Raw genomic sequence first — 10,398 nt, forward strand, 5'->3', positions numbered from 1 at the left:
TCATGAGGTCTCTTAGGGACCAAAATTTGTTTCTATATCTTGTTATTTAAGCCCATTCTACTGAGTCGACATGAAGATTTTAACCTTCGCCTCCTCAGTTAGAATGTCCTTAAATAGGGGCAGCTGTAAGACCCCACTTTTGACCCTAAGATCCCTCATGCAATTTCATCATAAGCATTAGCATTGGGATCATACCTTGGCATCCTCCTTACCCCTCCTTCATTGGGTTTATTTTGGGAGAGATCACCAAGTACTTTGTGATTGTATCATACTTATATATTATCATTTTACTAACCAAAATACCAAAAAATATGTCTTTGCATTTGCCTAACTCTTTTATATGTAGGGCATGATCTCCATTGATCTATCAAGTTCATATCTAGGGTTTGAGACCCCCATGACAAAGAGCACAACCATTGAATTGATACAAGAATGGTTATGGGAATCATATATGAGTTCCATTGATTCCTGCATGTTATATTGATCAAGTTTTCTTCAAGAGTTTGAGGGTGATTTGCCATGGAAACCCTAGTGTGACTGGGTATCTTGAGTTACTTCTCCAACAAGCTATCTGACCAGTTGATCAAATTTATCAAGGGACGCTTCAAAATTCATCATCTTATGCATATATGATCTACCATGAGTCAATAAAGTCAAGAGAATTGAAGATTAGCAAGTTAGTTGATGGTGGTTGGCCAGATGAATTCATCTGATCAAAACTGGGCCTCCCTAGACCCTATCTCCTACATTTTTCACCATATGAAAATGATTCCAAGAGAAAACTTACTCTAAAGGAAATTACAAATAACTTTCATGTTGAGACCTAGAGCTATTTTTTCTTGGAAAATTATTTTCTATATTGAAACATTATAGGTCATTTTGTCTAAACCCTAATTTGATAGTCAACTTCCCAAGGGCATAACTTGCTCAATTTTTATGAGATGAAATATTTCCAAGTTTCACAATCAAATTCAAGATGTCTACTTCAACTTTGATGTTTGGAGTGAGAGCTAATTCAACTTTTATGAGCATTTGATATGAGGCTACATTATAGGTCACTTTTGACATATACCATTGAACAAGTGATTTTTCCAAACATCAAAAATGCATAACTCTATCACTTCAAATATAAATCACATGAAATTGGTGACCATTTTGAAGGCCTTTAAATGATATACAACTTTTTAAAGACACTTTTCTCATTTGAAGCTCACATAAAAAGTTAAGCAAGGTGGAATATGGAGATATATGGCTTGACACTTAGAAAAAAATTCAACATGTTGAAATTTCCAACTTCCACCTTAAAATTCATCATGATCCAAGCTCCAAATGGAAAAGTGCTGAACATGAAAGTTGTTCCTCTCGATTTAACATTTCCAAAAAGTCCAAGTTCATCCATTTTGGACAAGAATTGCTAGGGCTGTGCATGGCATGAACATGGTATCATCATTTGGCAAAGATCAAACTTCAAATCTTCACACACACTTGCCTTGCAATCCAAGTTGATTTCAGACTCTCTTACATTCATTTGTGGACCTTAAGCAATGACCTCATGGGCCTGTACACGCCCATGCACCCATGCATCATCATTTGCCAATTTTGGAAAGTTAATTTGAAGGTGCAAATATCATGAGCTACAACTATAAATAGAGCCCTCTAGCACCAGAAGTGAACACACATTCGTGTCAGCTTTGATCCTAAACCCCTAACCCTTCCATTCGAGAGGATAAACCTGATAATTTCATCTTGAAATTGAGTTCGAATCTCACTGTTTTGAGATTCAAAACTCCAAGGATCCAAGACCTTTTGTGCATTTCATTCTACTCATGCAAGCATTCTGAGTGAGATCAAGCACGAGCCAAGGCAAGAACAGTTGAATCCAGACCTGCATTGAAGGTATTTTCCAGAAAATTTCATCTCTTAGATTCTCTCTCAATCTTGCTCAATTCTCTTGGTTCTTTGGTTGTCTGAAGTCCTACCAATGTAAGCAAGAAGATTGAGTTGCTTAGAGGTCAAATCGAAGCAACTTAGTTGACATACCTCAAATTTTAACTCCTCATATATTTCTATATGTGAGGAGTTAGTTAAAATTGAGGTGATATTCGTGATCTACACCATTTTTCCTTTCAGATCATATCCTTCTTTTTCATTTATGATGTGGTGATGAATGGACCAGTCCGGCCAAGGTCGCGTGAGAAGACAACCGGTGCTTTGCTCCGGCAATGATGTGGCGTGGTCCTGAGCCATTAGATGAGTTCAATTTGTTTTAATCATGAGCGTACGTTTTAATTACCAAGTGTGTGGACGTTTGACTCAGGCGCACCATGAAACGCACGTTGGTGGCCACTTAATCTGCCACCTCAATTAATGAGGGAGATCAAGTGGTCCACGTTTTTTCTGATTATTTGAATTTTATTTTAATTGCTTTATTTTCATTAATTCATATTAATTTTAATATTGATCCAAAAAATATGAGAGTTTCACCAAAAAAAATTCTAATATTTTCCTCTTTCATATTCTGAATTAAAATTATTTTTTGGATCATTATTAATATTTTTCATGATTTAATTGATTTTTCTTTTGTTTTTAATTGTTTAAAAATACTTTTAAGTCTTTAAAAAATCTGAAAAACCTTCTCCAAGGTCCTTTGACCTTCTTTGACTTATGATAAATCTCATGGTCATTTATTTGGTGTTTTGATGAGGTTTTAGGAATGTGACAAACCATATTTAATTTAAATGCATTATTTTAGTATTTTTTAATTGGAATAAATGCCAAATAATTTTGTTGACCAATTGTGATGACTTGTTTATATTTGACTCTTGTTGTTGGGCCTTGATCAAGGTTGATTTGACTTTGTCAAATTAATATCATTGGATTTAGGGGATTGATGGAATATACATTCCATCTCCCAAAATGAATGAATGATATTAATTTGGTAAAAGTCCTCCTTTGATCAGTTTAACATTTCATCTATTCCCCTCCCACTTCATCTCATTCCCCTTCTTTATGCATTCATCTCATTTGGCATATGATATCTCAAAGTCCTAAAGCTAGTTGATTGAAAAATTAACATGAGTATGGATGAGATTAGGCCACACCCTTTGCATATTATTTTTGTGTGTGGTATGTTTCATGAGCATAGTTCATAATACTATGTCTCTAACATGCATTAACACCAAAATTCTATTTCCCGGACGCAAATAGTTGTGACTTCTACATAAGTCCAATTACGATTGCTTAACAACGCTAAATTTGTGACATAAAAGGCATAGCATTCTAGTTAGTGAGATTGTAAGTATCCCCTCTTTCATGGTATTGTGTGGAAACTTGACCTTTTTTCCTTCCTTTGGAAGATGTCTTGGTTCAAGGATCCATGCTTGTGATAAGTGGGTTGAGTGTTCTCCAAAGAATGTCTAAGCATGAAAAGCAAAAACAAAACAATACTAACTTCTAACCTATTAACTACTAACTTTTAATTTCAAGCTCTTTACTTTAATGTCATTTAATTCTAGCTTTTATACATTTTCCATTGTTCATATCATTCTAACTGTTTATGTTAATGCAATTTTCACTTTGTCCACTTTGACCATATTGTGTGATATTTTTTGTTTGTGTATACTTTACTTGTTTGTGTGGTATTTGACCATTAATGTACATAATAATAACAAAAACCCTAAAAAACTTTTGTATGGACTGTTGGCTTGATCTTGGACAAATGAACTTAGAACTTAGGCAACATTCCTATGCTAAAGGACTTGGCTAATGCCAACTTATTGTGAAACAAAGTGCTTTCAATTTGAAACTTCATCTGATCCATCATTCAAGATCTCTCTAAGTTCATCTGCAACATGATCATTGTGAAGCTGTTATTTTGAACATGTGACTTGTAGAATTCATCTGTTACATGGGCTACCTTGAAGAAGATCATGGAATGGATAAGCTTGGATGTGGCCATCTTTATTTGATGCCTTGCTCTTCAAGATTGATATAATTGTGCATTTTTGTTGCTTAATTCTAAAAGTCCAAGGGAATTATGGGTTTCTATTGACATTCTTGTCTATTGGATTGCTACCCATTTGGTCAGATCTTTTCAACTCTGAACTTTTAATTTTGTATATAGGATTAGTCTCTTCATCTTCTCCCTATTTCTTTAGTTTCAAAATCTCTCCCTCCTTTTTTTTTCAAAATCTTCTTTTATTGAACTTATTTTGTTCTAAACTTTGACCACTTTGTAAAAAAGTTAGAAACTTTGGCCTTATGCCATTGCTTTTTCAAACTTCTTTTCTTAAATCAAACTTTTAAATAAACTTAAATATACTTGACTTAAACTTTAAAAAAAGCCAAAAAGAACTAACTCATTCAAACCATTTTTAGGCCTTTGTGCCTTTCAAACTTAATTTTTGTTAAAAGCAATGCATCCACTTTGAAATTTGTATCACGAACTATGAGGTTTGGATCCCTCATTTTTATGTTGGTACGTAGGCGCAAGACCGAAGGTCTTTCCAAACACAAAAATATAATTAATGAATTCTTTTCTCATCCCCCCATTCTATTTGTTTGTAAACATCACTTTGTACCAAATACATATGCACACAAAAAGGGCTCCCTAGGAGTACCTAGGACACTTTGGGTGCTAACATCTTCCCTCTGTGTAACCAACTCCCTTACCTTTAATCTCTGACATTTTATTAGTTTTGATTTGAAAACTTCTTACTTTTTGGGTTTTGTTCGTACTTTTTCCCTTTTCCCTTGGAAACAATAAAAGCGCGATGGCGACTCTTGTTATTTGATCTCTAGCTTATCCATAACTTGATAATCATGAATTTACCACTATAGACATAAACATAAATAATTTAAATGATATATAAATGAAAAATGAAATGGAAAATGGCTTGAATTTAAATTGCATAAAGTAAATGACTTGAAATTAAAAGCAATAATAATAAAAGTTAGTCACATGTTAGTTGATTAGATGTTAGTGATGTTTTGCTTTTTCAATTAAGTCATTCTTTGGAGAACACTCAACCCTCTATTCACAAGCATGGATCCTTGAACCAAGACATCTTCCAAAGGAAGGAAAAAAAGCCAATTTTCCACATAATACCATGAAAGGGAGGAGACTTACAATCTCACTTACTAGAATGTTATGCCTTTAGGGTCAAAATTTAGCGCTATGTTAAGCAATCGTAATTGGACTTATGTAGAAGTCACAACTATCTGAGGTCGAGCAATAGAAATTTTGGTGTTAATGCATGTTAGAGATATGGTATAATGAACCATACTCCTAAAACATACCACACACAAAAAGAGAAAAAAAAGATCAAAGGATGGACATATCTCATCCATACTTGTATTGGTTCATCTAACATAAATTTATTGTTGGACCAATTAGCCTTAGAATATTGAGACTTCATTGGTCAATGAAAGTATGGGGAAGAATGGGATTGAAGATGAAGAGGGAGAGGGGATGAGAGAAACACAAATTGGTCATGGGAGGACTTTTATCAAATTAAAATCATTCGTTCATTTTGGGAGATGAAATATACATTTCATCAATCCCCTAAATCCAATGATTTCAATCCAACAAAAAGTCAAATCAACCTTGACCAAGGCCCAAACACATAGTCAAACTTCACAAGTCTATAAAAATTGCTCAACATAATTTATCCACTTAATCAATTAAAAATCAAATTAAAATGCATTTAAATGGAATTATGTTTGGTCAAAAACCTAAAACCTCTTAAAAAAACACCAGATAAATGGCCAAGAGATTTATCCTAGGTCAAACAAGGTCAAAGGACCTTAGACAAAAAAATTCATAACTTTTGAAAAGTCAGAAGTATTTTTAAACAATTAAAAATATGCACAAAAACAATTAAATCATGAAAAATATCAAAATTAATCCTAAAAATAATTTTAATTCAGAAAATGAAAGAGGAAAATATTTGAATTTTTTTGGTGAAAGTCCCATATTTTTTGGATTAAAAATGAAATTAATATGAATTAATCAAAATAAAAGGATTAAATGAAAAAATCAAAAAACAAGGGTCATCTGATCTCCCTCATTAATTGAGGTGGCAGATCAGATGGCCAGGAGTGTGCATTCCACAAAGACCTTAGTCAAACATGTTGCATGCATGGTAATCAGTTTGGACGCGTGAGATTAAAACAATTCAAACAGATCAGATGGCCTGGATTTATCCAGCGCACCACCGGAGCCCTAGCTCTGGTGAGCACCACTGGTCTGCTCTGAGCTCAACTCAATGGAAAATGAAAAATGAATACACTAATTTGAATCTGACCTCAATTTTCTCTAATTCCAAGTATATAAAAAGATACAAGGTTTTGAATTTTGAGGATCATGAACTGAGTTGCTTCGATTTAACCTCAAAGCAACTCAATCTTCTTGTATACATTGATAGGACTTCAGACAACCAAAAATCAACAAGAATGGTGAATAATTGAGGGAGAATCGAAGAGATGAAAAATATGAAAATTCACCTTCAATGGAGCTTCAGATTGGCACAATATTGCTTTCAATTATGCTTGACCTTGCTTCAGATGCTTGTTGGAAGTGATTAGGATCAATGAAAGGTATGGACTCTTAGAGTTTCAATATCAAAACAGATGGAGATTTGAAACTCGATTTTCAAAGAAAATCTTCAAGCTTATCCTTCAATGGTGAGGGTTTGGGGTTGCAGGTTCAAAGTTTGGGCATGAGGTCCTTAATTCTGAGCAATGAGGGTCTTATTTATAGGCCATGAGATTGATTTCTACACACTTCCAAATTTGGCAATTTTGTGAAATTATCTTTGCATGCTTGCATAGGCGTGTGCTAGGCTCATCAAGTGATGTAATCTGATCCAAAAATGAGTGAGAGTCATGCTAAATTCATGTTGGAAAGCCGTGCAATCGTGTATGAAAAGTGGAAGTGGAAGTCATCCAAATGGTTCTTCATGTTGCACCCATTCGCAAGTCCTTCATCCTTTGGCCAAATGAGATGATCTTGGACTTTTTGAAAAGGAGGGATCAAGGGGAATAACTTTCATGTTGAACACTTTTCCATTTGAATCTTGTATCATGATGAATTTTGAGGTATAAGTTTGGGATATCAAACATATTTGAAGATTTTCTATGTCCCAAGTCAAATGTTCACTTCTGCCACCTTGAATAACTTTTTCTATGGACTTCAAATGAGAAACGTCCCTTTATCAAAGTTGTATATATTTCAAACCTGTTCAATTTGGTCACATATTTGACCTCATTTGGATTTTGCATGAAGGAGTTATGCATTTTAGAAGTTGAGGAAAATCACTTGTTCAATGGTATTGGCCCAAAATGACCTATAATGTTTCCTCTTGGCATATGAATTTTCAAGTTGAATTTTAACTTCCTCCAAACATAAAAGATCAAGTAGACATATTGAGTTTGATCATGGAATTTTAGTGGCTTTTATATCATAAAAAATGAGCTAGTTATGGTCTTGGGAAGTTGACCTCCAAACTAGGGTTCAGACAAAATGACCTATAATCTTTCACCATAAAAAATGACTTTCCAAGCAAACCTAGCTCTTGACTTCAACACGAAAGTTGTTTGGAATGTAATTTTGAGTAACGTTTCTCTTGGAGTAATTTTTATATGACAAAAATTGTAGGAGATAGGGTCTAGGGAACCCCAGTTTTGACTAGTTGACTTTCTCTGGTCAACCACCATGACCATCTTGCTAGCTTGACATTCTCTTGACTTTTGGGACTCATGGAGGATCATATATGCTTGAGATGATGTAACATGAGGTATACCTTGAAATATTTGATCAATTGTTGAAGAAACATGTTGAAGAAGTCACACAAGATACCTAGATGAATTAGGGTTTCCAAGGCAAACAAACTCCAAACTCTTGATGATTTCTTGATCAAAATAACATGTGAAGATCATGGGGATCCATATATGATCCTTAGAGCCAATGTGAACCAATTCTTGATTGCACTCCTTACATTGAGGGTCTTAAACCCTAGATATGAACTTGATAGAGCATAGGTGATCATGCACACTACCTACAAAAGCAACAAACTATACATTGACATATTTTTAGTATTTTGGTTAGTAAATAATGAAAAACAAAGTATGATACAATCAAGATATGCTTGGTGATCTCTCCCAATGCAAACCCAATGAAAGAGGGGTAAGGAGGATGCCCAGGTGTGATCCCAATGCCAATGCATATGATGAAATATTCATGAGAGATCTTAGGGCCAAAATTGGGGTCTTACAGTGATGTTAGAAACAATATGGTCAAACTGATCCACGGTAACATCGTGTTCAACATAGGCTTGCTTGAGTACCTTCTGCAACGCTTCTCTATGTGCCTCAGAATTCATCAACAAAGACAGCAGCGAAATCTTTGACGGGGTTTGGAGCAGCTGCTCCACCATATTGAACTCACTTCATTTTATCAAACGCAATACCTCATCATCATCATTAGTCTTCAGTTTGCTGGACTCACTAGACTGACACACTGGAGCACTAACTAGATTCACCACTAGCATCTCCACCCTCTTACTGGTTGCGGAATCTTCTACCTCCTTTGGAAAGACCAGACCAAATACACGACTACTACAGGTCACCTTCGCAATATCAGCTATATTTACCATAGAATCTGCTACTGGTAAGGGAACCTCTTGACCATTCTCCACCATGGTGGCATTATACTGATAAGGCACAGCTTTATCGGATGCATACGGAACAGGGCCCGCTAACCGTATTACCAATGGTGATACCGGTCTATTAACGTTGTTGTTGTTGCTGCTATCAAATTGGATTATTACCTGCTCATGGGTCTTAAACACTGGCACGATTACATTCACATCATCTCCCATATCCCTTGAATATTGAATCTAGATTACATTCTCATCCATCAACTTCTGGATGTCTCTCTTGACAATCATACACCCATGGGGGTTCACACTACAAATTGCACAACCATCATGGTCGTGTTCATAGTCACTGATCAAACACAAGGTCCTATGCATTTCCACCAACGACCTACGGATACGTCGTACATCGAATATTCGGAAATTCCCTGGACAGCCGTCCACCATGTTGACAGTAGCATTACCATGAGCAGGTAATGGATTAGCTTTCACATTAGGCGCTCGGTCATCAAAGGACACCATCCCACTATTCACAAGCTTTTGTACTTTGTACTTCAACGGGTAGCAATTCTCTATGTCATGGCCAGAGCTCCTTGGTGAAAGGCACATCGAAGTTCGGGTTTGAATCACCATGGAAGTGGCTCGAGAATTTACGGTGGGTTTCTTGGTTGAATGAGGTTCTCGAGAATTTACGGTGGGTTTCTTGGTTGAATGAGGTTTTCAATAAGGTCCTGAACTACGTGCTTAAAAGCTTTGCAATTCTCAATAGTGTGGCCAGGTGCCCCAGAGTGGAACTCACACCTAGCACTGGCGTCATAACCCACTGAAAGCCTGCCAATAGAAGGAGCCAAAGTGCGTAACTGCACAAGTTGCAACTACTGAAGGTTGGGAAGCAATTGGGCGTACGACATCAGAAGAGTGTCGAAACGCCTATCCATCATCCTCTGTCTCTATTGATAAACAGGTCTGTTACCCTGTTGTTGTTGGTATTGATTTTGTTAACATTGAGGTTGTTGTTGTTGCACTGGTGCTGCAGTCGGAATGGTCACAGCTGCAACATAAGGTTGCTGGTGGTAATTCTGAAAACTCCTCCTTTGGTTACCTCTGCTCTGATAAGAAGACACAGAATTTGCATCCCCTTCTCTCCTCTTCTGTCCTCCAATGAACGGCTTCTTTGCCCCCGAGGATGATCCAACCCCATTTTGGATCTTACACGTCTTCAAGTAGTTCTCCACCCTCTCACCGGTAGAGACCACATCGGCAAAATTCGAGGCGTTGCAACCCACCAGACGCTCCAAATAAGATCCGGGCAGTGTGTTCATAAACATGTTGGCCATCTCTTTTTCCAACATCGGAGGCTGAACACAGGAAGCCATCTCTCTCCAGCGTTGAGCATACTCTTTGAAGCACTTGTTGCTCTTGAGAGACAGATTCTGGAGCTGAGTCCTATCAGGTGCCATATCCGCATTATATTGATATTGCTTCACAAAGGCCTCAGCCAAGTCTCTCCAGCAGCGAATATGGGCTCTGTCCAGCCTCATATACCACTCCAAGGATGCCCCAGCTAGACTGTCCTGGAAGAAGTACATTAGCAGCTTCTCATCATTAGAATACGCAACCATCTTACGGAATTAAGCTTGTACGTGAGTCTTCGGGCAAGAGTTGCCATTGTATTTATCGAAAATTGGGACTCTGAACTTTGGTGGAACTCTCACACCTAGGACCAGCCCCAAGTCAGCAACAT

The sequence above is a fragment of the Lathyrus oleraceus genome, chromosome 7 (assembly GCF_024323335.1).
Source record: "Lathyrus oleraceus cultivar Zhongwan6 chromosome 7, CAAS_Psat_ZW6_1.0, whole genome shotgun sequence".
NCBI classification, from domain to species: domain Eukaryota; kingdom Viridiplantae; phylum Streptophyta; class Magnoliopsida; order Fabales; family Fabaceae; genus Lathyrus; species Lathyrus oleraceus.